Below are 24,960 nucleotides of genomic sequence, written 5' to 3'. Positions count from 1 at the left end.
TTCGACAATTTAAAATGCATGGGAAAAGGAACAGACTTTCCATTTTGTAATAGGCTCATCCGGATGAACTTTTCAGAAAACAAAAATATGAACCTCCAATTTCAGTGTTAGATTTGCGACAAAAACTATACCTAAAAATATCGTTTTGTTCTGGGTCTCAAGGAAAAATCATAGAAAAGGAATTAGATATCAACCACCAAGTTAACTAGATAGCAAATAGCGAAGTCAACACAATAGGGTATTCAGCCAAACCTGAACGCAGAAAGAAAGATCCAGAATGTTATCAGCCAACCAATGCTTCTGTGAAACATACCATGCACAAAAACAAGGTTCCAGGGATTGCGGCTATGATATGAGACCTTTTGAACTCTCTCAAAATAAACATTAATATTTTTTTTAACATTTGATGTCTGGGTTTTAAATAGCGTTCGCGGTCACGTTTTTATCGTGTCGCGTTTATCGCGGTTACGGACATAATAGATGCCATCGCGATCGTGATTTTTTTTTTAATTTTGTACAATTTATCTTAAAACATAATAAAAATAATTATAATTATAAGAAATAATTTTTAATGATTTTTAAAATATTTTCTAAGCGAAATTGACATATATATATATATATATAATATAGTTTAACCAAATAGACTTTAAAATGTTTTCTAAGCGAAAAAATGAAGTAAACATTTTAATTTGAATAATGAAATATATTAACTATTTGAACTTACTTATTATAAAATAGATGAATTAAACTGTATTAAATTAAAATATAAAGGTAGAATCCTAAATATAAGTATAACAAAAACACTAGAATCGGCAACTCCAGAACATTTTCACGTAGTTGGGGTTATCTATCGCGACTTCTGCATGCGACGATCTCATGACCGATAGTGCAGTACTGTAGTGAATCGAGGTAAAACAAAGCTGCATATCAAGTCAATAAATTGAAACTTCAAGAAATTTTGGCGACTATTTTGTAAAAGAAGCAAAAGTGTTGGCCATTTTTAAAAAATCCTAGAGAATACATGGACTTATTATGTGAATTACCCATTTTTATTATATCAAGAATTCTAACCCTATTTCTCCAAGAGTGAATGTTGTTTCACTCTTTTTTTTATTCCTTTAAGTTTTGTGTGTTGCTTCTCTTCTTCCATAACCACGCCATCGATCACGTCAAAGTTCGTCAACAGTGAATCTAGTCGTCTTGCAAGCTTGCAGTTACCTCGCGATTGACTATCATCTTGGTGTCGATCGATTTACCGGACAACGAGATATCTTTGTTGCGGAATCGGAAATTGAACTTTGCAGAAGAACGTGAAAACGATGGTTCTTCAAGGAGAACTTGGAGAGGCAAATCTCCGTTGAGATCAACAGTGAGTTTTTCTGAAGATATGACAAATCACGGTTGAATAACGGTGATTGAGTCCCGTTATCAGTGCAATCATCCATTTCTCGTTAAATTACGGGCGCAATCGACCGCGATCTATGTGAATCCGTGACCTACAGTAAAAACCATGATAACGGTTTCGGACGGTGGCGCGATCGCAATATCGCGGTCGCTATAGCGTTTTCGGAACGCTATTTGATACCCTGTTTGCGATAAAGTGCTACTTAAAACATTATTTTTTTTACCGGAAATATTAATATTGGGCGTTACATAAAATGTTATTTTTTCTACTATAAATTGGGTAGCGAAATTAACATTTCTAGTGGAAAAAATAATGTTTTAGATAGCGCTTTATCAGAAATGTTAAAAAAAATTATTTCCAGTAGCATCTTTCCTTAAACAGTATATTAGATTGTCGTACAACAGAACTACCGTACACAGCCTATATAGAGCTATGTTAATCCATAGAAAAACTTATATCTATACTAATATAAATATATTTTAAAAATGATTTTTCAGTTGAATATTCATCTAAATTAAATCCGATGTTTTAGATTGTAAAAAATTATATTTAAATACTACTCGAAAAAGAAAATGTTGAAGAAATCCTTGTACGTCTCCGCCAAGCACAAATACTACTCGAAAAAGGGATCAAACTCTTAAATACAATGCGGTCCATGTTGACAATTTCATTTAGGGGACACTTGAATTTCTCAAAATCATAATTGTATAAATTAGGACAGTTCGCAAGTATATTTTCTTATTATTAATATATCAAATAATTATATAATATATTTTTAAAAAATATGTTTTTAAATTTGACACTTTCTCAAATCATTGGTTCGAATTGTTATAGTTTTATCAATGTTTCAATTTTAAAAATACAATAATATTAAATATTTACAATTAAGTTTCTTAATTTTTCAATTCTATTAAACTCAACGCGATTAATTTTCACAGAATATATTAAAAACACACACGTCCTAATTCATATTTAAAAGCTCTATCGTCAAGTATCAAATAATTATCTAATACATTTAATAAAAAGTCTTACCATATCAGAAAATTCATTTATTCTTTTATTTAGATGATATAAATTTCACGTTAAAATTACTTAATAAGAAAAAGCCCTTCCTAATTTCCAAGCCTGAAGGGAATAGCCCAAGACCGACCTACTACGTTACGTAGCCTGGAATGGGTTCTTTGCTACTACATTTTTTTGTTAGCCCATCATCAATATTACACTTTCGAGTTCGGTTTGAAACGAACCCTTTCACATATATGCAAGGATTAATTTTAGTTGCATTTAGTCATGCAAAAATATATATATATACAAGCAAGATTACGATGATAATGAATGTTTTATTATTTTTTAAAATATTATTATAAAAATATTTATCATAATTCTAACACTATTTGTAAAAAAAATATTTCTTGTATGGATAATTCTACAACGTACGTCACGTACCGCAACGTACTACTAAACGACGTATCGAATCGTACCACAAACAAATTTGTCTTTATTATGTAAAAATTAAAAAATATAAGGATTTATTTAAAACTAATCACTTATTGAGTTTTAATTTTAATAGAATTATAATTAAATTATATTTTTTTATTAAAATTAATGATTAGTTTAATTAATTTAATTTGATTATAATTACGAATTTTAAATTATATAAGTTAAAACCATCATCATAATATCAAGTTTGAATCCTAAAATCGTGTTCAAATTGAAAATAAATTGCCTCAACATCTAGCGCCATCGTTGCCGTCCCAGTTCGCTGTCGCTCAGTTTGATGTTGTCCGATGTCGTCCGTCCGAAGGAGAAACTCAGTCGTTTGCATCGGCCGCCGTCTTTTGGTTTTCCGTCAGCTTGTTTTTTTTTACTTCGATGACCTTCGAAACATCATCCCCGACTGTCGGCCGACCTAGCTAGACCGACCACGACCGCTGTTCTCCTTCGTTCCCAACCGCCGCCCCATGAAGGCTATCTTACAGTTTACTCCGGTTGTCTCTTCCATTTTGCACGTTCAGTTAAGTTTTTATTTTGTTAATAGTAAGTAAAATTATATTACAACCCTCCATATTTATGTTTTGGGTAAACTACACCAATAATCACTGATATTTGTGTATGTTTTCGTTTTCACCATTAATGTTTTAAAAGTTACAATTGATCACTAACATTATCATTTGTGATAAATTAATCCGCCGCTAACAGCTGTTAAGAGGCGACACGTAAAACACACGTGTACCATTAAATGCTTACCTGGATAGTTTAACCGCCACATGTACAGAGGCTGTCCCAGCATCGCCACCAATAAGAACTATCCCGAAGCTCGCCCCCACTCCAATCACCCTCGCCACCCATAAAAAGCAGTTCTGCAAGGTTCGCCACCCATCAAAGTAGTTGGTAAAAACACCTGTCATAGTTGGCAAAACCAGTTTGTTCTTCAAATTCTTCCACTACCCACTTCGCATCTACCTCCACGATGAGTTTGATGATACCCAAACGTTTTGCTAATTGGATCCTTTGCATAATCCCCCCAAAGTTCAGCATTTTCGCAGGTTGATTCTTCCAATTTTATCATAAATCCTCCAATCCATTCTCCGTTCACATCCCTAATTAACTCAACTGTTGTCGATTTCCCTAAATCAGTGTGGGTGTTGAGAATCCAGGTACCCAAAGGCGATTTTCTCCAATTAATCTAGAGAGGCTCTATTATGTTATTCCTAGCTTTAGATTCTTTGGCTAGTTTGATATCTTTTGCAAAAGAGAGGTTGTACTTCATCACCATATTAATATCCTCTTCCTTATTTCTGAAGACTAAGGTATTTCTGTTCTTCCATGCCAAATGGTGGTCATAAAGATCGTTCCCTAGTCTATTCCTTCGAAGGAGATTTTCTTTGACTTACTGTTTTCTTTCATCCATTCAAGGAATGAAGCTTCATTATACTGATGATTGTAAATTCTAACTTGATTCTTCTCCCAAACTGTCACTGTTGTAGGACAAAATCTCAGCACATGTTCGATTGTTTCCAAGGTATTTTGACATTTTATACAGTTTGCATCTTATGTCAAATTTTTCTTGGCTCTGATTTCATTAGTGTTAATCTTGTTTAAAAGGCACAACCACATAAAACATCTAATACGCTCAGTTGTTTCCATCTTCCAGATCCAATTGACATGCTTTGCCTGGTCTTCCGTGTTTGAGAAATCCATAATGGTCTTATAAACCGTGCCAACTGAGAATCTTCCATCTTTCAAATTTGCCCATAAAGGTTTGTATGTTTCATGGTTTCCTTCTGCGGTTCTTATCTATATACTCTTAATCTGGTTTATAGTTGATTCACTTAAGACATTGTGTAGTTCCTGTAGGTTCCATGAATTGTTGTCTGATAAGTAATGCACCACTTTAACATTACTGTTTTATAGAACCAGATTTGGATGATCTTTAATGATGGGTTTGTGTCCTACCCACCAATCTTGCATAAATCTTGTGGTTTTACTTGAACCCAGTTGATATATGCATCCTTTTTCAATAATCCTTTGAGTATAGAGAATTCCATTCCATGTAGAAGAACTATTGGCCTGAATATTGGTTTCCATGAAAACTTTCTGTTTCAAGTATTTCTCTTTAAAGATTTTCTGCCACTGTGTATCATGTTGATTTAGCATCCTCCAGCTACATTTAGTGAGCATCGCTAAGCTTATATCACCGGCGAACTCGGTGTAGCAGAAGGCGAAGAGGAGGGCGCAGAGTCCGGTAATGGCGTAAGAGGTAACAACAACAGGGTTGGTGTAGAGGTGAGTAACTCTGCCGGTGGTGATGAACACAACGGCTCCGACCATACCTCTGATTTCCAGGCCAACTAAATCGAACCAACAGAGGGTTTTTCACATGTCGGAGTTGGAACGAGCCTTTATCTGGCTGAGTTCTTCGTAGGAGGAAGAAACAAAGGGTGCACAACGAGCAAAGCGATGAGGGGTATAGGCCAAGCCATGGAGGTATGATTGTACATTAGAGAAAGAGGAAGATTGGGTTTCCATTAGAACTGACGAAGAAGAAGAAGAAGAAGAAGATTTGGGTAAAATTGTGGTAACGGGGGCTATAGTTTCATTCATGAAATTTACCCAATTGTTTAATTATTTTTTAAATTTTTTGGTAAAGCACCGGTCATAGGGAGAAGTAAGGTTCTCCATTGTGACGGTCAAACCATCCAGGTAAGCAGTTAACGGTACACGTGTGTTTTTCGTAACGCCTCTTGACGGCTGTTAACGGTGAGTGACTAATTTATCACAAACGATAATATTAGTGACAGATTTGTAATTTTTGAAACATTAGTGGTCAAAACGAAAATTTATCCAAACATTAGTGACCATTGACGTAGTTTACCCTTATGTTGGTTAAATTGCATGAAACCCCATATTTCCTTCATTTATAGTTTCGTCTGTTTTATTATACTTGGAATTAAATCACATGAATCCTCTCATGTTTTTGTTTTAATTTAGATGGTTAAATTGCATGTAAACCCCCACACTTTCCCTGTTTATATTTTAGACTTCTAACCTCGTCTGTAACCAACTCATCGGACTGTAACTTCCGAGGTGGGGTTACCACAAAGGCTGAGGCTGCTCCCACATCGGTTACAAACAACGAGAAAGAGAGGGCGCGTGAAGTGCAGAGAACAAGGAAGGAATCGAAAACTGAAGAAATGATGCATTTATTACTGGAGTTACTGTTTTTGGATTGAATGAAACCGAGACTGCGGAGAGAAGGGAGAGAGTATTGGTTGGAAAGAGAGAAGAAGGCTTTGAAGTGGAAGCGAGAGAGAGGCGAGGGAGCTTTGTGGTTCTGTTTGGTGAGCGAGAAAATGGGGAGGAAAGGGATGCGGAGAGGGAACCATCTTTTAGCTGACTGGTTTAGACTAACGGCAATATTAGGGAGTATTAAAGTTATTCGCTTTTTCCTCTTCAAGCCTTAAAATTTGGAACTTTTACTTTCGTGCTTTAAATTGTTGAAACTTTTAATACTTTCATGAGTTCATAACACAACTTGTCCTTGTAAACATCAAAATATTTGTGTTGAGTCCTGTAATTTCTTATTTACAGAAGGCAAATTATGTTTCAGAAGTGCAGAAGGATTAAGAACGTTCGAGACAAAGACATGCCATCCACCAAACAAGCTATACTGTCAAAAAACATAGTTGTTGAAACTACAAGAAACAACCAAGATGCATAAACAGAGAAAATGGGAAAACGGAAGGCTGTGTGTAAACCCCATGATTCATCTGTTGTCGGGAACAATCTGAACATGGAGGATCTATTTCTGAAGGGAAGTGTTCGGTGATTTCAATATCGTTGAGCCATTTTCTTACAATCCAAGTGCTGTTCGAAGAAAAGAACAGGCAACTTTTGTCATTAAGATCATTAGTTTCATGTCTCCTTGTTTTGTTTAGGGAATTCAAGGTATTTCATTTGCATTTGTACAACTTCCTTTGACAGTGGCTTTGGTTCCGGAACAATGTCTTATGTATGCATCATCACCGCCTTCTGCTACTTTGATTGCCTTGTCCTTGATGAGTTTTTGAATCGTTAATTGCTCAACGGTTGGGAAAACTGCTCTTAGAATGATATTAAGCAACCTATTGTCTTCCTCTTCGATCGGATCTCTCCCGAAGCAACAGTCGTAAATCGCATCAAGAGCCTTTTCAGATCGAACCTCCCATGGGAAGATTTGGGGCACCAGCATTCAACTTCGATCTTCTCTGTAGCAAGTAAATCATTAACAGGACATACATTTGAAATAAGCTAAAATGAGCATCAAAAACTCCCATGAACACCATAAAAATGGAAACACAAACAAGCATGAGATGAATTTGAACCGAAATGGGATTATAGGAACATAATGAACTGACCTCTTCATCATTGCAACAGAAGTCTGCTCTTCGAATTCAATATCATTCGAAACTCGAAGCCTTGCCACCCCCTCCAATATCTCCTCGGATTTAACCGAGTATAATAAAAAAAAAGACGAAACTATAAATGGAGAAAACTATGGGGGTTTTCATACAATTTAACCATCTAAAAAAATAAATATGGGGGTTGTAATGTAATTTTACCATTAACAAATAAAAACTTACCTGAACGTGCAAACTGGAAGAGACGACCAGAGTAAACTGTGAGATGGCCTTCACACGGCGGCCGTTGGGAACCAAGAAGAACGACGGTCATGGTCGGCCTGGCTAGGCTGACCGACGGTCGGAGATGATGTTTCGAAGGTCAGCGGAGTAAAAAATAAATAAATAAATAAGATGACGGAAAAACAAAGACGATGGCCAACGCAAACGGCAGAGCTTCTTTTTCGGACGGACGACGCTGAACTGGGACGACAGCGGTAGCGCTAGATGTTGAGGCAATTTGTGTTCCGGCAAGTCAAGAGTTCATCGGCGGTCACTGATTATGACGTGGTTTTAACTTATATAATTTAAAATTCCTACTTCTAATTAAATTAAATTATTTAAATTAATCATTATTTTTAATAAAAAATTATAATTTTATTAAAATTAAAATTTAATAAGTGATTAATTTTAAATAAATTATTATACTTTTTAATATTTACATAATAAGTAGAAATTTACTTGTGGTACAATTCGATATATCGCTTTAGTGGTACATTGCGGTTAGGGATGGGTATGAGACTCGAACCTAATGGGTTTTGACCTAACCGACCCGATCAAGTCCTTTTTTTTAATAAAAAAATTGGATTCAGGTCGGGTTTTTTAAAGGTGATGTTATGGTCGGGTCAGACTCGAGTTTAGGGTGAAAAATACCAATCCGACCCGAAATAAATATAATTTTACCTTATATATTTAAGAATAATTACAATAATATCCTTCTATATATTATTTTTTCTAATTAAATTATTATTTTTATTAAATAAAAATATTTTTTTAATATTTCTAATCGGGCCGGATCGGATTCGAATTTTATCTCAAAAAATCTGGTTAAATTCGAGTCGGGTGAATGGTATATATTTTTTGAGTTGGATCGTATCAGGTTAATCGAAACCCGACTCAAATCCAACCTATGTTCATCTCTAATTGCGGTATACGAGTGCGCCGTACACTATTCCTTTCTTGTATACAATATCTAAATAAGTTTACCAATAAAAACAATTGCCAACAAATGTTCATACAATGCATCATTGAATAATAGCTCAATGAATCACCGGTAAAAACAAGTCATCATTTGTAATAAAAACAATTTCGTAAGTTAAGAGCGAAGAGTTAAGGTGCATGAACAAGGGTAATCGGGTGTTGTATAAAGACGTGAAATTAGCAGCTAATTAACAGAAGCAACGTGGATACAACATAAATTGAGGTGGTCGGTGATTAATTAATAATTACTAGTGGGATTTGGGGGACATGCCTAACCTGTTTTGCACGTGAGGTCAGGGGCGACACAGACACATTAAACTTTCTGTCATTTCGAAACAGCATTAACAACTTACTTAGATAAATCAATTGCTGATCTATTAATTATTTGATTATATACACCGTATCAACAACAACAGGTATAGTCTGGCTTGTTTATCACGTGCTGCTCTTCTTTACAATTAAAATTCTGACTTTGTAGGAATATTAAGCCTGTAAAATTGTCTTTTGCTTGCTCATCCATAGATGCATGAACTCCAATGTTTAGGTGTGCTTGTTGATCCCAAGTAGTAAAAGGAAAGAGTAAATACATAGAATGATGCAGTAAACTAATAAATTAATTTATCTGAATTTTTGTGAAATTTACTAATTAACACTCAATTAACTAAAAAAAATTACTTTTTAAGTTTTTTTAATAAAACAAATATTTCAAAAAAAAGTATAGAGAGAAGGAAGAAAATTTTCCAACCAAATATGCACTGTACAAATGGGGTACCCTGTTTTTCACCCATTGCTTGGCAGACACAAAACAAATCTAAAGTGTTCGTGGTCGAAATTAAATGTTTGACTTAGACATTGTGTTAGAATAAATCATCCCATTCATTTCAAGTAACAAATGTATTAAATTTTTTAAATAGATTATTAGATTGATGAATATTTTTATTTCACAGTTCATATATTAAAATTTTATATTATACGTAATATATAAAATTCAATTAAATGAAATTTTTCAATGTGTTTTCTCTCTCATTATTATGGCCCTACGTTATTTATATCTATACCTGACATGATTTTTTTTCACAGTTAAAGATTTTTATTATTTATACCAAAATAATATTATCTTTTTATAATATTTTAGTTACAATTTCCAAGTAGGATTACAATTACTATAAATACATCTATTCATTAAAATCAACTTTCACACATCATGTTACCCACAATAGAACTTAAATTCATAACATTATGATCCAGAATGTGTAAGATTCATTTAGTCATAAGTTAAATTGTTTCTATCCTTCTTAGCAGGAATTATATTTGAAGTTGATCGTATGATCTTGAGTTTCGACAAGATAAGATTAAGTTGATAAAATTAACATGTATTTTTGTGTTTTGAGAGCTCTATAATAATATTAAAGTCAATCAAAGATTATAATTATGAATAATATTGATGGTAAGTGACTTATTCCTTTTAATTTAAGTGGAAAGTCGTAATCGGTAATTAGGTGACGATTGATCGATGACAGTTTTATATCTTTATATGGAGGTAGAGAAGAGAAGCGTGAAGAGTCAAAGTTTACATAAAAAGGAAGGGAATAAGGGGAAGGATAAAATGGATGGAAAATGAAAGAATGAGGATATGAGGTGTGATAGGGGAGGACGGTGGACAGTGAGCTGTGCGTTTTTCAAATGAGAAAAGAATAATTTATTTACAAGTCTTCAATGAGTTTGCGATGATATATGAATATGAGATTTGTATATTATAACACATCTCCATTGGTATTAGATTACATCATATTCATATTGTAGATGGAAAATATTTTATCTAGAATAATATATATGTTAAAATATTTCAAAAATAATCAGAAATTACATTATAAAAATTATAATAGTGTTTTTTTTAAAATTTTTATTATATTTATATAAGTTTTTATTAAAATAATTAGAAATGCTATTTGAAATATTGAATATGTGTACCATGTTTATCAACTCCCCTTATATTTATCACTAAATATTCTGTTTTGAACTCGGTGACTGTAATATAATGGCTTTATATAATTAATATTTTTTAATGTTATGCTATTTGTATAATAAAATAAATGGTATGGTGTCGAGAAGTAAGCCAGAAAAGTGGAGTGGAAAAAGAGGGATAAAATTAGGGAAAGAGGAGAGGAGAACAAAAGTCTTTATACCGTGTTGTTACTTTCTCTCACCTTTCATTGTTGTGTGATTGTTGGAGGGGGAGAGAGAGAAAGGAAAGGCACTCCCAGGAAGAAACAAGTAGCAGAGGAAGAAGATAGAGTGCGACTGGCTTATTCATTCGGTTTTACTTTACAATTTGTTGTTAACATCACAAGACTGCAGTAGTAGCAGAAGAAGGGCAGTGGCATCATCTTCAGACTTTTTATTTTATTTTTATTGGTTTAAGAAGAAGGAAGCTCAGTCATCTCCCTCTCAGTCTCTCTCTCCATCTCAAAACCCCATGCCAGAATCATCTCTTGTCCTACCCTAATAAATTAAAAGCCCAAGTGACAGTCGCTGCTAAGCTAACAGAAACACTAGCTTTTTCAGACCAGCAAATTTTGCAGAACTAGGCAAACAAGAACCTTTTGTTTATGACTTTTTTTTTTTTTATCTTTTGCTATAATTTCAGATATTTTGACCTCACCCCACCCTTCTCTTCTCTCATGTAACACCCTCATATCTTCTTAGATTTCCCCCTTTCTCCACTTAAAAAGCTTCACTTTTTAATTCTTATATACATGTTTTGTGTTTTGTGAAGATTGAGTTTTTAGAAACCAAAGGAGACATCTTTGTTATATATACATAATTTTGTTATTATAATTGTCATTGTGGCTACCACAAGACGGCAACTACCATCAGTCTCAGGAGCCACTGCTGATTGGGCTACGCCGTCCTCCACAACTTCCCTAGCTGGCCCCGATGACCTTTCCCTTGGCTTCAACGCTAGCTCTGCAGCAGAGGCTGCTGCTCCCTCTGTGTCCACCAACACTCAGATGCCACCCTCGGCTCGTCCACTCAACTACGGTTTTCCACCTGAAATGGGGATGGTTGATCACCGAGAGTTCGTCGTTGTTACTCCTGCGTCTTTTAGCCATCATCGTACTCAAGATCCCATCGTGGAAAACGACCAATTCAACTGCACGAATGCTCCCACGCTTCTTGGTGTCGGCGTTATCCCACTTCATACAGCAACTCGATATTTATCTCCACAAAATGTGGAAGACTTTGAATTATCGACCAGCAATGGTCGTAACAAGTTCACCGGGATGCAGTTATGGCAGAACCAAGATTCTTCTCATTATCTTAAAAAATCGTCTTCAGACCCAGATAAAAACAACTCCTCTTCCATGAATTTGATGCAAAACAGTGACGGCGGTGGGACGGGAGGCTGGAGTGGCGGTTCAGGTTCAAGCTCAGGGGCCACTTGTCAAGATTGTGGGAATCAAGCTAAGAAAGATTGCGCTTATAGGAGATGTAGAACTTGCTGTAAAAGTCGGAGTTTTGATTGCCTAACTCACGTGAACAGCACATGGGTACCTGCTGCTAGAAGGAGAGCGTCAGATCATGGCGGCTGGAGCTGCTGCTGCTAGATTGTCAGGGTCGACTGCTGGGCCTAAGAAGCTAAGACTTACGACATCACAGACTACCACTACTTCACATACATCAACTTCAAACGCTACCCCCTAGAAGCTTTGACACTAGCTTCACTCCCCAAAGTTCGTTCTACTTTCCCTTTCGGTGCTTCTTTTTGTTCCCTTTTTCCAGCTTTGTTTGTTTCTTGATGGAGCCTGATGAGATTGGCTTTTCTTTTCTTTTCCTCTCTCTTCAAAAAATATTAGGGTTGTTTTTGGAGGGTGAATTTGAGTAGGGTTTTCTGCTGAATTTTGTGTTTGCAGATGCGGGATTTAAGGAGACATTGCCAGCGCAAGTTCGTGCACCGGCGCTATTTAAGTGTGTAAGAGTGACAGCGGTGGAGGACGGTGAGGATGAGTTTGCATATGAAGCAGTTGTGAAGATTGGTGGGCATGTGTTCAAAGGGTTGCTTTATGATCAAGGTGTTGACGGAAGAGATAGGTTCCCTAATATATCCGAATTGCATCTTCGTGCTGCCGATGGTGGTGGTGGAGAGTGCGGCAGAAATGGGGGGTCATCTTCATCTCTTGCTCTTGATCCTTCTGAAGTTTATGAAGCGGCCACAGGAGTCGGCTTCCTCGGTGGTTCAAATTATGGTAATCCAATTAACTGATACCATCTTCACGAAGTGGAAAGCAATGGATTGATTGACTCGGGAATCCATCATCCATCCAGTGTAGTCCAATTCGTATTTCCATGTGAATCTAGAAATTAAAAATAAGAGTTCAAAATCTTCATACTTTATGCTAAACAGTTTGAGTATGCAATTTTTTTCTATTCTCATAATAAATTAAACTGAATTTAACACTTTTTTAAAAAATAATAGGAGTGCACATACGTCAGCCACTGTTTCTGCTGCCCTATAAGTATTCGTTTTGGTAAAATTCTTCTTTTGTAGACTTGTATCCTTACTTAACGTATTTTTTTCTTTTTCTTTGACTTCTAATATTTCCCATGTCTATTCGCCTTTGAAATTGCTCATGATCATCATTATCAGCCAGTCTAGCTTTCTTACAATATTAGGATATGTTTTGTACTAAGGTTCAAATCATAGAAAATAAAAGGTTAGAACATGAGATCCTCTTCCTGCGCTAGTAGAGTACAATATTAATTACCGCTTTTAAAATCTGTGCTTTCTTGAAGTCGGTGCTTTTATTTACCTTACTCCTTTTGTTTAGTAGGTGAATCTACAGTGTAAAGTGCTTTTCATCATCTAATTAGTAATTAATGACATTTTGTTTTGAACCATTTTATGCGTATAAGCACACTGTCTGAAAACCAGGAAATAGATGTTGGGGATGTCGTTTTTAGCTTCGGATGATGCTTTATTCCCCAAGATGCAGCAAATTTTTGTAACCTTATCTTCTTGGTCCAAACTATTGTGTACAAATGTTGACTAACGTTGATTAAAAATAAGACGAGGCATGTGCTTTAAATCATTTTCATGCAGTGCTTTCGGCTCATTGCCGTGTTGCATCCGCCTATATAATAATAGATGGATTTCATCATGTGGATTGCATTAGTTATTCTTTCTATATTTGCCTGTAGTTTTATGCTGCTAATCTGGGTTGTCGTGTTTCCCATCTATAACCGTGTATGCTTAATCTCATTGTTGTTACAAGGCAATTCATAGGTTTACCAGACACTAACCTAAACTGCTTTCGGCTCATTTTATTTACTTTTTGCTTCTTTTGATCAAAGTGTAGGGTATATTGCTATATTTTATTACCATGTCCAGAATTGGCATGTGCCTGACCCTTGTTATTTTATTACCTGTTTTTCATCTCCTACTTGCAAGATCTTATTGGTTACAGGGTTGAAGATGTATGTTAAATTTAATTTGTTTCTTTTAGATGAAACTGAGAGAGTGAAATTTTTTCCAAGGTCGATCATTTATTTATTGGTTTTGCCGTATGCACATGTTTCTGGAGTTGAATATCATCCTAGGTATTATATATACAATGGATTTATTCCCGCTTCCTCTAATTAATTGTATCTTTTAAAGTTTCATGATTTGGCAACTGTGATAAGAGGTTAGAATCAATCTTACCTACTTGTTTTGTGTTTTTAAAAGGGGAAATCCAGACATAGGTGTGAGTGTCGGATACGAGTATGTGTTTAACGCGGGAATGCTTAATTTTGTTTGTTTTCGAGTTAATTTAGTTATATTTGAAGGATGATCGTATTCTGATACCCTTGTCAAAAAGTATCAAAACACGAATATTTTTTTAAATAAAGTTAAAACGTTGATCCAGGAAGTGTACCCTAGTTTTAACAATTGCATTTTCTCTACTGCTGAGAGTATGTATGTATATTCTCCATTCTAGTTAATTTCAGAAAGATGGATCTTTATTCGGCCTCAAGTTTTCTTCTCTTCATTCGTTTGTTCGTCTGTTACCTTTTGTTGTCATTCTCTCTGTGACATCATTATGATTTGATGCAATTGCTGTTGAGGTTTTGTGTAATCTAAATGAATCGTGCATGAACAAAGCGGCAGACAGTCAATAATGCTAGGATTTGTCTGCTTCACCTCAAGTGGCCGATAGATGGGGGTAAGTGACACTTTGACTTGTTTTGACTTAAAAATTTAATTATGAGCTTATTTCACATGCAAACAGTCTTTTTATTGTCCACTCATATAGTGATAAAAGTTACAATTGTTGGAATCTGCCATGTTTGTTTCTGAATATATATACTGCTAGTACTTATCAACATTTGCTCTGCGCCTAGTCTCCCTGGTCTCTCGTGGCATCTTAATGGCGGAAGCCCTTCCATTCCATTACTACTCAAAATGCACGTATGATTTGCATCTTCATCAGGGTCCCACTTGATGCATTGTATGGTTAGAGCTTGGTCAATTCCACAAACGGATAGGCCCAAAGTTAAAGAGAACAAGGATTAGGGTCGGTCTGACGATATATGCATCAATTCCTAATCACTGATTATGATTGTTAGGTATTTTTATAACGGGTATGAGATATCGAAAGATTACATATCAGTTAAGCTCTTTGATAAACCAAGAGCTTGTTTCAGCTGCTGCAGATGCTTCTTTCATTTATTGATCGAGGCCAACAACTCAGGTCAAATGGTGAATGATTTGCAGCAGTACGTAGTTGATTTCAAGCATTTTTAAGCGCTGTTCACAGCTTGTTAGGGCAAAATTCGCATTTAAGAAATCATGTGGAGGAAGGAATCACTTTACCCGGCCTAAAGGTCATGCCGATGCTGAGGATAATTACTTGTTGATTACCCTCATAACGAGTGACTGTACAAATGTTTTATGAAAGTAGGATTTAGGAAAGAGCTGTCGTCTTAAAGTAGCTGTCATTTACTTATTTAAGTGTCTTTGGTTCCTATCTTAACCCGCGGATGAGTTATAAGAAATTATAGCGCCTAAGCTTGCAATTTGCAACATGTTTGAAGAATGATTCCCAAGTTCGATTAGCAAAGTCCTTGCTAATCTTGGTACTAATTTGCAACATGTTGATTGTCCCAAGTTAGGTTAGGTGATTATGCTTCTGCCCGTAGCAGAACTTAGCACTAATAGTTGTGCCGTGTGAGCTACGAAGAATCGTATTTTTGGCAACTTTTGATTCTTTCCCCCCCCCCCTTTTTTACAGTGACCTTTAGTCCTCTGGGTGTCCTAGATAAACAAATTAATATATTCTCTGCAGGTCTTCCCCAAAATGAGAATACGTACAAACTTGTCATGGTTGTGGTTTTAGGGTTAGCTTTGTTCTTGCCCAAAGCAGGTTGAAAGCTGTTCATTCCCTTGTCTTTTACTCGTTTACTGTTAATTCTGATTTCATATTGCAAATATAATACGAATGTTATATAAATATGTTAAAAGTTGATATGGTGAAAGATATTAATTAATGTACAAACTAAATAATATTTTAAAACCAAGAAAGATGCAATGAAAAGAAACGCACTCCCATCAAACACAAAATTTGACAAGACTCCAACAAAGATTCTGTCCACCGCAATGCCCTTAGAGATGCATACAGTTGATGCTATATATAGGTGATTAGTTGATTGAAGAGCAAAAAAGAAGAGACCAGACACAGTGGTCGGAGAGGGGAAACACTTTGAGTCCTGTAGGATATGCTTCTTTTTACAAGGGAATCAATTTCAATGGTAGAATTCTAGCTCCCAATACCACTTTTTAAGTATATTTTATTTTATCTTGGCACGTCAATACAATTCCCCAATGTTGGTGGTGCCATGCCATCCACGGAATTGTGGGGTTGTTGAGAATTTTGTTTAACTTCAGTCTCAATCGTATATTTGTTAATAGAATTTTGTATTCTATTACTTTTCCTTTTCAATCATGTGTTCATCTTGTTCCCAAACATGTTGCTACAGCACTTTGGAGACAGGTTTTCCTTTAATGTCATGAGAAAAATCATGAATCAAACTTCAACCAGTTAAACAAAAAACAAAATGGATCTCATATATCTATAATTTTGAAGATGGAGTGGGATGGGATTTCTTAAAGATGTGAAGTGGGGACCTCCATTTTCCAAAGTGGAGCAGATTTATCATATCAAGAGAAGCTGTATTGTGAAGCAAAGCAAAAATCACTATCCCTCACCCACCGGCCGATCTATATAGCTTTGCAGTGAATTATATTTAATTATTTTACTTAAATAGATTTGGATTTTGAAAGTGCTAAAACTAATTAAAGATGGCCCCTGCCAGAAGCTTGTACAAGTGTAAGCATGATAAAACAGGCACAATAAGTAACATCATCATGATCATCATCATCAACAACATTTTTTATCTTCTCTTCTTCCCTGTTGAATTCCACCAACTACCCTACTCGACTTGCGAAAAATCAAAGCTTCTCTCAACCTCTCTAAGTGCTCTTCTCTCCTACCTTTTCCTTCCATGCTTCTCCTGAAATTCATGGACCTTTTTTTGCAAAATTCCCTCGCCAACCCTTCAGCCGCCAACTGTAGCTGCCATTGCATTCCTGTTAATCACCCTCGTTTCTTTTTCCAATTACCTCTGAGATTATTTTGTTGTCTCACCAGCTTCCTAAATAATCCAAAGTTCAAAGGGAAGGCAAAGCTTGAAGTTTTCATCGTTTTCACCTGTTTTTCCCTACTCTGCATCAAACCCCGTTTCATTCTGCTATTTCCTGCTTGTCAGATCTTTGCAGGCAATCAGCATCGAGCAAATTACATTTCCAGTCATGGATTCTTTCAGTACATCACCCGGTTTTCGTTTTAACCCAAATTCAAACACCATTGACGATGCGGATCGAGATTCCGAGTTCTCGGGCATTCTCGAAATCTATGTTCATCATGCAAGGAATATTCATAACATTTGTATCTACGACAGCAAGATGTTTATGCCAAGTTCTCTCTCACCTATAACCCTGATGATACCCTCTCAACCAGGATCATCGTCGGAGGTGGAAGAATCCCGAATTCAACGAGAGACTGATTATGAAGGTCACCCAGATCGATGCTGTCCTCAAATGCGAGATTTGGATGCTTAGTAGGGCCAGAAACTACTTGGAAGACCAGCTGTTGGGCTTTGCTTTGGTCCCGATTTCACAAGTTATCGGCAAAGGAAAAATCACGCAAGATTATAGCTTGTCTTCCACTGATCTTTTCCATTCTCCTGCCGGAACTGTCAAGCTGAGTCTTTCTTTGAACACATCAATGGCTGTCAATTCTCAGACCACGACAACAACCTCTTCGATATCGGCAGAAGTTGCATTGCTTGACCTGAAAACATCCGAATCCGAAGTTATTTTAGACCCTGTTGAGTATTCCAGGATAGAATTTACCGACGTCAATATTGTTAGGGAGAATCAGCAAATGGTTTCACAGTACTTCGATGGATTAAATTCGAGGCCAGGAATTGCTTCATTCCTTCAACTCGGTGCCTCTCATCATCAGCATGTCCAAGACTACGAAATGACAGCAAATTCATCTGAAGAAATCCATGGAGGATCCGTTTCTCCCAACGGAAGCCTCCAAAATTCTGGGTTTTTGAGTTCAACAACAACAACAAGCCTAAGCGATGATCGCAACAAAGCTGACTCGAATGAAAATAAGAGTTGTCTCGGTGGGGAGCCATCCAATTCTCTCAAAGCATCTATCGCTACCGAGGCTAATCCGAGCCCAGGTGGTTGTCCCGATACCCCTACTTCGAAGAAAGGAAGCGAAGTTCGAGACGAGAAAGACCCTTATTATTCGAGCAAAGAAGTGTTTTCAGCTCGATCGGGGAACATCAATTTGGAGGCAGAACAATCGGCAATGCGCAACAGATTGTAGACATGTACATGAGGAGCATGCAACAGTTTACCGAGTCTTTGGCTAAGATGAAGCTTCCCATGGATCTTGACAAACCTGGACATGAACATCGTGGTGATTTCATTCAAAACAATAGCAAGAAAATAGAGAATTGCAAAAAGAGAGATGGGTCCAGGGTTTTTTATGGTAGCCGGACATTCTTTTGAACCAGATATATATTTCTGCAAATTTTAGCAGAAATGAAAGACCTGAGAACTAGTACTTTTGACATTGATTTTAATTCCTTTTCTTCTTCTTCTTTCCCCCCTTCTTAGTACTGTTTTAACAACAACTTCATCCTTGGTGAAGAGCGTAGTTTTCTTTGTAATTTAGTTGTTGATCCTTGAATTGACTTAAATGTTGAGTTTTGTAACATTATCAGGTGAATAACCGATAAATTTCTCTGCAATTCAGTTGTTTAAATATATATATATATATATATATATATATATATATTAATTCATAAGTACATGAATTGGTTAGAATTTTTCATCTTAAATCAAATTTCAACTCGAATTAGATTATTCTCTTCTTAAAACTTGTCCAATTTAACTCTCCACTTCTCAATCTTTGTTTATCCTGGGCGAACTCTTGTTCCGTCAACTCCAGCAACAAAGCTTTGAGGAAGGTGTTCAAAGTAAAAAATTGTACAATGGCACCCCCCCAACATGGATGGATAGTCTTAACACGGGCGGAGCAATCTCTCTAATAAACATCATCAGTGCAGCAGGAGGTGTCTTCCGAGATAATCATGGAAACTTCATTGGGGGCTTTAACAAGCATTTCGATATCACCACAGCTCTTCAAGCGGAACTATGGGGTATCTATGAAGGTCTCTAGTTAGCTTCGTCCCTTGGTTTCGAAAAAAAAAATCATTACAAGTTAACAACGCCATGTTTCCAAGCTCTTATCTTCCAATCACCTCAACAGCCCTAATTCTCTAGTGAAAATCATTAATGTGCTCATTAAAAAAGCTTGATTTGTTCATATGGATCTTATTCGTTGAGAGGCCAACTAAGTCGCAGATAAAATTCAACATCCATCAGTCATTTAGTTATTTTTTTCCCCAATGGACTAACTAAAAAGAAGAAAAGAAGAGTCCCACTAAAATCGTTGTGGTGGTGGTGGGGGCCCGGTGGGACACTTGAATTCACCCTGTTCTCAACACCTACTCACGCAACCATCCTTGCAAAATATGATAAATCAAATGTATCATTTCAAATACAATATGAATACCACACTTAATAAATATTATGAAATGGTCAAATCATAGTTTAAAACACAATACGAAATAACTTGATTTTAAATATATGGTTAAATATATTATACTTTTATTATAATTTGATATTTTCAATAAATAAAATATATGTATCCATAAAGGTACAATTAGTTCAATCAATGTGAAACTCTTTTAGTTTCATGTAGAATTAAGATCGTTGGACGAGCGAAACAGATGACTGAGATTAACAGTATAGAATGTGAATATATTTACTGTAAAAAAATTAAATAGTCAATCTCAGTAGTCTATTTCACTCCTCCAATGATCCTAAATATATGTAAAACTAAAGAGTTTTGCATTGTTTAAGTGGATTATATCGGTTAGGATCCTCCTACGTGGTGTAAAACATTTTTAGTTTTACACCATTTTAAGATTGTTGGATTGAGGAAAATCAAAAGTTGATATTAACTCTTTGTTTTTTTTCCAATGAATATCTTCTCATTTTTTTATTGATAATCTTAGCATTTAATTTTTACACTCCAATCCTAAAAATATAAAAAAAAACTAAAAGAATTTTATATAGTATAATTATATTCTACCCCTATATATAGGGATAAAACCTAATTTAAGTTGCATAGAGGAGTAACACTATGACATCGATATGATTATAAAGATTAAAATATTGTTTAATAATAAAATTTTTATTTTAGTTAGAATTTCCAAGTATCTTATTATTTAGAAAACATTGAAAAAAGAAACATATTATTGAGAGCAGTTCCGAATGAAAGAGTTGAGCTTGACAGAATCCCAGTTCTGTCCTTTCGCATTCGCAAAGCAGGCTAGCTTTCCCTAAGCATACCCTTGGGGTTCACTCCATGGAGGCCTGGACCCTACCTACCATCATCCTGCTGCTTCCGAGTTTGACCCATGGGAAGCCATAGTTCCAAGTAACACAGCAATTCAACGGATACTACCCTTTCCTCTGGAACCCCAAAGTATGACCTTATTCAGCAAGATGCCCTTACTCATTTTACCTCCTAAAACAAACACCTTTTATTTTTACCGTTTAGATTGCTCGTGAAAATGAACTTCCAATAGAGAAATTACACGTCGGATTACCCTACATTGTATCTGATTCGCGTGCACCCACTTGTTGAAGCCCTACTCACTGGAGTGAAGTCCATAACCATTAACATTGAACACGCAGCTATTCATTTTGACCACTCAGATAAAGCTACCCCTCTCACTCTCATTGATATCGATTGCATTCTCTATTCTACAGGTCTTCAGATTGAAAATGGAAGTTTACCCATGAAAACAAAGATGATATAAAACACAAAAGCGGACTGATCAATGCTGTTTGTTTATTTCACTACCTCTTCTTCTTTTTCGTTTTTGAGACATTGAAGTAAGAGGGTCTTATACCGTAGCCTTTTGACGTAACATTTCAGTTGTCTGTAAACAGCCCTAAACTATGCCAACTGCTACGTCTAAAGCCCTTTCCTTTGAGTTGTGATCCGTGAAGACAGTAAACAAAAGCATTGAAGAAAACTAAGTGCCAGAAACGATCAAGATTGGAGAAAACTTGATATTTGTGATTTAACAAGCATGAAGATAACTGTATTTATAAACTACATATATAAAACTAGTTATCGTTTAAATTATAGCAAGAAAATGTAAAATGATTACAAGCTCAATAAAACCCAAAATAGAGCTTCAGACGATGGTGTAAAACCAAAAGCTAATGTAGGTTGAAAACTTCACACGTCCTCCTTATTTACTCAAAACGGACGTGAGGAAGGGCCCCAAGGCATGGCATCAGGTGAGATCTGGCTATTGGGTTGAGTGGGACGTGCTACGCGGCTACGCCATAAACAGCCATGGACATGCCGGTAGAAGAGCACGACTCAGTTGCTCCAACAGCCCCACCACCTTCAACATCATTACCACTTTCACATGGAAGCCTATGAAACGCAGAACTTACAAAAGTAGTAGCCACCACAATCACCTGCGTTGCTGCCATTACTTTCCCTCCTATAATCCCTCCAAATACTTGCCCTTGTGCACCCGCAAGAGTTACACCAAAATAACACGACAGATTGGACGACAAGGAACTCGGCGTTGAGTAGCTTGACGATGAAGATGATCGAGGTGTTTCGTTTGACGAAGATAAAGTAGTAGATGCAATGAATGAGCCAGACAAACCGAGTAAAGGGTCCATGAGAGAGATGCAGACGCTTGAGAAACAGGATGGCGGAGGATATCGTTTGATACAGAGCAAGTAACACTGATAATATTAATACCGACACGGTTTCTACGAGCAAAGCTGATAATAGCATCAATGATATCAGAACCAGCGGAGATCTCCAGAATCACCGATTTCATAGTTGAATCACAGTCTCTGGTTATAACAGTGGGAGGTTTGGGCTTGTTTTTGGACTCTGGAGGCCTACCTCTAGCCTATGTTCCATGGATAAGGGGACGAAAAATGATAATTTCTAAAATTACAACGTATGAGACGTTAAAGATATGACATATAAAAATTTTAAAATTATAAATAAATATAAGAAATCATAAATAAAATTAATACTTCATAAAAAATTGTGTAACACCCTAATTTAACTCTAATTAAAATCCTAACATTAGTGATTTTTTTCCAAACTCCTAAATTAATTTTAGTATCCAATTTGAAAAATACTGAAAAAATTATTTCCAAATTCGAAATCCCTAGAAAGATCAGGGATCAACTGGCAATTATACAAAAAATCTATAAACCCTATTTTCTCCCCCGCTGCCGCTTCTTCTTCCTTTTGTTTATTTTATTCCTTTTCGGAAATAGGGGAGCTGAATCACTGACTTATGCTCATTATCAGCCCATCGGGACTTCCTCTTCTTGTTCTCATTGTCCGTCTCACTATTCCTGTTCTGTTTTTCATTCGAATTCGAAGGAGGTTCCCAACGACTCCTCTACCTTCGGCTAGTGGTTTCCTCTTCTCTGCCCGAGCAATTATTGTCGGTGGTAATTACTCCAAGGATGTCTCCGAAACGTCCCCATATAAATTTGATCGTCCCCGAATTCGGTCAACCGTACCCTATCACTGTGGCAGTACATACCCCGACCGTCCCCGTACGTCTCCGTGCCCGAAACGTATCGAGTACTTGAAACGGACTCCTTTGTCGTCCCGTGCTTCATAGCCTCTAGGCTTCCTTGCAGTGTTCTCCGATGACGAAGGAGTTTTAGACTTGGAAGAAAAGCCACCGCCTCCACAAGGAGAAGCCGGGATACTCCGAGGGCTGTGCTCAGATGTGTCTTCATCGGAGATGTGCGGTTGAGACAGTGAGATAGCTCCGCTGTAATCCGCCATTATGTGGGAGCCTACGACTATAGTGTGAGAAAAGGTGAAGAAATTAACAGTTTTTTAGCGCTTATATAGACAGAGACATTGTAACTTGTAAGTACAGTAGGTGGGACCTGTCAAAAATTGGACTAGAGTTGTGACTTCAGTCCAAATTGGATTACATTTTAGGCAAATTTCCAAAAGGCATATTTATTCCTCAATTTTTAGGTTTTTTTATTTTAGATTTATCCTTTTATTTTTTTAATTATTTGAAATTTCGTATCCCAAGTCCAGTAGTAATTTTATTAATTATTTTAAAATAAATAAAATATCTATAATAATCTTTTATCATTAGTGTTATATTTGATAGGATGTTAGTTTTCATATATTTTAGTATACGAGCTAATAGTAACTTTTTGGCTTAATTAAAAAGTAAGTATCTAAATTATACTATTTTTCTCAAACATATGTTAAAATGTTTTTCGATTCATTTAGGTATCTAATGTTATAAATATTATCATTTTAAGTATTAGAATCGTAACGGACATTAAATTCTACAATTAAAAGACACGCGTCGTGTTTAGATAATTTTGAAAACTTTACTTAAAATAAACAAAAACCTTAAAATTACATTTAATAAAATTCAATTTTTTCGAAAATCTTAAAAAAAACTCAAACTTTGAAAACTCTAAATCTAATCCTATACCCACGTTGTCGCCACCTTTACCGTACATTTTTGTCAACTGAACCGATCCCCGACCGTGCCTCCACCCGATGACCACCCACGGGACGAACAACCACCGATGACGTGATTTAAATCGATCGATAGTGTGACATTTGAGGAAATAATCACGACATTTTCCGACCTGACGACGCAAGCGACAAGGATAATGTTGGTCGAAAAGGGAGGCGACATGTGTCATTAATTGTGGTTGGGATTTAGGGTTGGTGTTAGAGATTTTTATGGATTTGTGACTTTTTTTTATAATTTTAGAAAATTGTACTTTTTATAAATATAATATTTTAAATTTAAATATTTTTTAAAAAATTATAAAGGTAACACATGTCATTTAACGACATAATTTAACGGTAGTTACGGTCCGAGCACCTAAAATGGTAATGTTTACAATATTGCATCTATGAATCGGGAAAAAGTTTAGACACCTATTTGAACAAGGATATAGTTTGCACTTATTTTATATTTAAACGTAACTTTTTAATCGCATTAAAAAAATCATGTATTTTTTCAGTTAGATAATTTTAAATTTAGTATTTTCATTTAACATTGGGGGAGTCATGAAAGAGAGCGGCAAATATGTTGTAGATTTCGGCACCTCCAGAGGAGGTCCCATAGAAAATGGGCTGAAATGATCACGGGCTTTTCATGGGCTTAGCTCCAGAAGTTTTTCTTTTCCGTATCAGTAGAAAATATTTGTTTGATAAGAATGCGTTGATTACTAACTACAAGTAAATTACTCTTTATACATTTAGAGATGAGCATGGGACCCGAACCTGACAGGTACCGGCCTAATCTGATACGATCGGTTTTTTTTTTTAAAAATTGGATTCGGATTGGTTTTTTTAGTGTGATGTTCGGGTCGGGTTCGGTTTAGGTGAAAAGTACCCAGCCGACTTAACATGAAAAAATAAATAATTTTATCTTAAATATTTAGGAATAATTACAATAATATCCCTCTCTATATATATTTTTTCAATTAAGTCACTTTTTTTATTGAATAAAAATATTTTTTATCATTTCGGGTCGGGTGAAAACTTATTTTGGTCGGGTCGGATCAGTCGGTCTCGGGTGGAGGACTCCTTGTTCTCAGATCAATCAGGTAGACCAAAAACTCGACCCAACCCGACTCATGCCCGTCCCTAAGTAGATTACCTTAAATTC

General features: G+C 35.9%; 1 long non-coding RNA gene and 3 pseudogenes across 1 annotated transcript; 3 read left to right on the top strand and 1 right to left on the bottom strand.

Annotated features, from left to right (window-relative positions):
- The first annotated feature begins 3,761 nt into the window (after positions 1-3,761).
- LOC120193950 lies at positions 3,762-6,091 on the top strand. Its single transcript, XR_005522918.1, has 3 exons — positions 3,762-4,427; positions 4,560-4,665; positions 5,060-6,091. It is a non-coding gene; the product is annotated as an uncharacterized LOC120193950 (long non-coding RNA).
- A 5,197-nt stretch (positions 6,092-11,288) lies between these two features.
- Positions 11,289-12,883, top strand: LOC120194043 (annotated as a pseudogene).
- Positions 12,884-16,991: 4,108 nt separating this feature from the next.
- Positions 16,992-18,919, top strand: LOC120194186 (annotated as a pseudogene).
- Positions 18,920-21,324: 2,405 nt separating this feature from the next.
- On the bottom strand, positions 21,325-23,099 carry LOC120194131 (annotated as a pseudogene).
- Positions 23,100-24,960: the final 1,861 nt, after the last annotated feature.

Source organism: Hibiscus syriacus, unplaced genomic scaffold (assembly GCF_006381635.1).
Source record: "Hibiscus syriacus cultivar Baekdansim isolate YM2019G1 unplaced genomic scaffold, ASM638163v2 tig00116997_pilon, whole genome shotgun sequence".
Taxonomy (NCBI): Eukaryota; Viridiplantae; Streptophyta; class Magnoliopsida; order Malvales; family Malvaceae; genus Hibiscus; species Hibiscus syriacus.
The sequence above is the reverse complement of the archived record's forward strand: the minus strand, read 5'-3'. Positions and strand labels throughout refer to the sequence as shown.